This window comes from Asparagus officinalis, chromosome 10, assembly GCF_001876935.1.
Source record: "Asparagus officinalis chromosome 10, Aspof.V1, whole genome shotgun sequence".
Taxonomy (NCBI): domain Eukaryota; kingdom Viridiplantae; phylum Streptophyta; class Magnoliopsida; order Asparagales; family Asparagaceae; genus Asparagus; species Asparagus officinalis.
In genome coordinates this window covers 5,238,802-5,243,329 of record NC_033803.1, presented here as the reverse complement: position 1 = coordinate 5,243,329, position 4,528 = coordinate 5,238,802, and the positions used below count along the sequence as shown (strand labels likewise).

Below are 4,528 nucleotides of genomic sequence, written 5' to 3'. Positions count from 1 at the left end.
CAATGCTGTTCTTGAAGGACCTCGGGCCTTACCTTAGGGCAAAAAAAGGGAATAGAAGTAGGAAGACTACTGACGTAGGCGGCCGGTGAGCTCAACCTCGAACCATTGTTATTAGTTCCTATTACCTCCCTGGCACGAACTCGGTCCAATCAAAGCTTTTGTTCGGAATTGGGGGCTAGAGCCGGTTAGAACTCCCTTTACCGATCGGAGGTTTGAGCAGCTATGGCAAGCTGTTTTTCCGAATAGTGGGTATGGGGAACGCCACCCGTACCAACACGATTGGCTGGTGTTGCGGATACCGGACCCGTTATAACCCCGCGATTGGAAGGCAGGCTAGTTTTCATATGGCTCTGGGGATGCGAGGCTTGATCCTTACCATTGAAAAGTGAGTATCCCGTATTCGACGACGAGATAGAAGCATTAGTTTGCAGTTTTCACCCCCAACCTTAACGACCAAGGATTAAATCTTTCTCCCAGCAGGGAGGCGTCACCCAGGCCGATTCCAGTGGATCACTATATGATTCTTCTAGCAAGCAAGCTAGGCCGTCTGGCTAGCTCGTGCAAATCTTAGAGAAATTCCTTCGCGCTTAGCTTTATTAAGCCTAAGCAAGCCTGGTTCCCCGGGCACTATGGTAGGACGTGGATCGATCATGACGAAAGTGGATTTCTCCCGTAATGTAATGGTTATAGAAGAGTCAGGGTCCAGTTCGATAGTCTCAGACTGATGAAGCAATGGCGTATCCTGCTCTGTTCCTAGTAGCGGGAAGCCAGGCAGGGATCTTAGTAGTGGTGTCTGCTCAGCGGGGACTCTCGCCTGAACCAGAAATCTCGTATGTAAGTAGTCGAGACCAATTGCCGTTCCGGTATCCGCCAAAAAACAAGAGTGAAAAGAAAATGATCGGAAACTCGAAAATGGACCGGTTATTTTATTCGCATACGGCACCCGTTGCTTGATGGCCTACCCTTCGCTACCCTCTTCATAGTCGCTTCTCTCTGCGCGTGGACCGTTCCTCGGTGCTACCTCGGCATCGTGAACTGCGGTGCTGTCTCCAGCAGTCAAAGTGTTGGTCGGACCGATAGGGCTCCTAAGGGTTCGTTCCTATTGCCCGATTGGATTGGCGACTTCGAGTGGTCGACTCGTTGACAAATCGCGCCAGAAGCCTTGGTACACTCGATCCACGCCGTTGAGCTGTGATGTGGCTATCGTCAAAAAGAAAAAGCCTGAAGGTTGGAGCAAGACGAGCGTATTTTTTGTTTACTAAGACTTCCCTTTGGCGGCGTTCACTTCAGGAATAGGGTTGTTGATTCTTTTGCAATTCGTTTTTTTGATTTCCTGTGCGTTTCACCCGGGTTGAGTTGAGGAGGCAGTCCGTGAACTAATTGGTTTTCGAGGCTTTCGTATACGGGAAAAGAGCTCCGCTGGAAAGTGGGAAGAAATTTGCTCAAGTGAAGGGGCCCACCTCACCACTCCCCTTCCCCTGCTCCATGGCTGAAACAGGGCCTCTTCTTCCAATTCTTCTGCCGAGAAGAGAAAGAAAGAGTACAGCTTCACTGACTTTTTGTTTACGATCGGAAGACGAATGAGATCAAGAAGGCCCATCATTAGAGCAAACAATGCAATAGCTTCGGTTGAGCAAAGCCCAAAAAATGGCATAACCAAATAATTGTTTAGCCAATGAGGGATTTCGCGCCACGGAAGATCGAGAACTGAAGACGTTCCAATACCGAGCACTGCTCCGCTGAAGCAATTGTAGCTGCTCCGGCACCTATTGATTTAGCACCTTCTAACATCAATATTCGCAAATTTTCGCCTCACGCTTTTCCTTCGCGCTCTTTTCTTGGATTCTTCGTCGATTCCTCCTTCCCCACGTTCCTTTTTTCTCGGCATCTCGAGAGGTTGGTGTAGTACAATAAGAAAAAGCTGCATTGGCGCTGCAAGCCGTAGCGCGCCATAGCGTACCTATAAGAATACGCTACGCTCATTACCTTTTTTCTTGTGTGTGTCAATTCCTCACTTCGCTCGCCTTCTTTGGCATCATAGTAAGGCAAAGCGCTTTCTTTTAAAAAGCATCTGGTTCCACTTCTTTCGTTTAGTTAACCCCACCCTTTTCTAAGAAGGATTGTGAGTAATTCGGGATCTATACTACTTGGAATGCTTCTCTCATATTGAGAAATTTTGTCTAGTGGCATTTCGATCACAGAAGCCCTTGACAGCTGCAAAAATCACTACAATTTGTTTTTCAATTGGAAGTGGTGAATATTGTGGTTTGTTGGGCACTTCTGTAAGCCTTGCACCTCTATTGGGTAATGCCTGAGTCGCTGCATCAAGGTCTGAGCCAAATTGAGCGAAGGCGGCCACTTCGCGATATGTGCCATTCCAGTTTTGAACTACCGAGGACTGTTCATAGCTTCAACTGAGCGGCAGACCCGACGCGACTGACAGATAACAATGTTAATTGCAGGTCTATTCCGCGATAAAAGGAGCTCTTTGCCGACAGATTTGTCCATCTGTAAATGGGATCACATTGGTGGATATAGGCCGATACGTCTCCAGCTTGTGTTTCAATGACGGGTAACGCAGTCGAGCTACCTGCACCTGTCTGGTCCGATCGTTTAGCGGCTCTTTCTAAGAGACGGAAAGTAAATAGAAAATATCCCGCAGGGAAAGCCTCACGGCCTGGTGGTCGGCCGTACAATAATGCCATTTGTCGATATGCGCACCGCCTGTTACTAAGATCTCATATATAATTAATGCGTGCATTCATTATCGCGGAAATATTCCCGCCATGGTACACCACAGAATATGGGGCCACAAATTGCATAGGAGCAGCATCCGAAGCGGGGCTGCTACAATAATGGAATATTCCAAGCATTCGCTTCTGGAAGAATTTGAACTAATTGTGCCACAGTCGATCGTTTCTGTCCAATCGATACTTATTAAACCAAAAGCAAAGTGACGAAAGGAGGCACCTCTGAGAGTGAGAACATTGTAATTGGGTCTATGTACCGCGATTGGACGAAAACGATCAGACATCTGTGGCAACAATTAGTTGCAGATTCTTCAGAAGGCGAAGGCTTGAATATTCCATTATTGTAGGCAGGCACGCTTCGATGCGGCGCCTATGCAAATTTTTGCCCCATATCTGGTGTGACCATGGGGGAATATTTTCCGCGATAATGGAATGCACGCAATTAACTGTATATAATGATGATGCCTTAGTAAACAGGCGGTGGGCCATAAACTCGACAAAGCATTTTGTTACGCGCCGACCAGCCAGCGTGTAGGCTTTCCGCTGGGGAATATTTTCTAATTTACATTGCGCCGTCTCTTAGAAAGAGCCGCTAAGCGATCGGACCAGACAGGTGCAGGTAGCTCGAGCTGCCGTACCGTCATTGGAAAACCAGGCTGGAGAGCGTTCGGCTATATCCACCGCACGCGCAATGTATCCCGATTACTAGATGAGGCAAATCTGTTGGAAAAGCAGAGCTCTTTATCGGCGGAAATTAGACGCTGGCAATTAATCATTGGCTTTTATCTGTCAGTCGCGTCGGTCTGCGCTCCAGTTGAAAGCTATGAACAGCAATTCGCGGTAGTTCCAAACGGGAAATTATGGCAAACAATATCGCGAAGTCGGGCCCGCCTTTCGCTCAAGTTTGGCTCAGACCTTTGAGCAGCGACTCAGGCATCTACCCCAATAGAGGTGCAAGGGCTTAGGCAGAAGTGGGCCGCAAACAACAAATAATTCGCACCACTTCCAATTGAAAAACAAATGTAAGTGAATTTATGCAGGGCTGTCCAAGGGGCTTGCTGGATCGAATGCGCACTAGACAGAAATTTTCTCATATGAAGAGTGCATTATCCAATAGTAATGTGAGATCCGCGAATTTACTCAAATCCTTCTTAGAAAAGGGTGGTTGTAGATAAACGAAAGGAAAGATGGAACCAGATGCTCTGCCAGAGTCTTCAAGCCTGAAATAGAGAAAAAAATGAAAGAAGAGATTGAGAAGCTATTGAAGGTTGGTTTCATAAAGCCCATACAAGACCCCATTTGGTTGGCAAACATAGTCCCTGTCAAGAAGAAGAATGGGCAAATCCGCTGCTGTGTTGATTTCAGAGACCTAAATAAAGTTTGTCCGAAGGATGACTTCCCTTTGCCAAAGATGGATCTGCTCATAGACGCAACAGCTGGGCATGAGATGTTCTCATTCATGGATGGGTATAGCGGCTACAACCAAATAAAGATGAACCCTGTGGATGCGGAAAAGACTGCCTTCAGAACTCCGATAGGTAACTTCTATTCATCAGATGATGCTTTCTGGTTTTAAAGAATGTCTGGTGCCGACTTATCAGCGTTCTATGACTAGCTATTTTTCATAATATTGAATGCATGAGCGACAAGGAGGAGGATGACTTGATGACATTAGTAAAGTAGAAATCAACAAAGGAAAGGAGTAATGTGGAAGTGCTTCTCGAGCTAACAGAGGATGCAAGAAATACAAGCTGAAGAGAAGACCGATAGTAGTGCGC

The 4,528-nt window shown here is 46.8% G+C and overlaps 1 pseudogene; it reads left to right on the top strand.

Moving 5' to 3' along the window:
* Nucleotides 3,168-4,326, top strand: LOC109825541 (annotated as a pseudogene).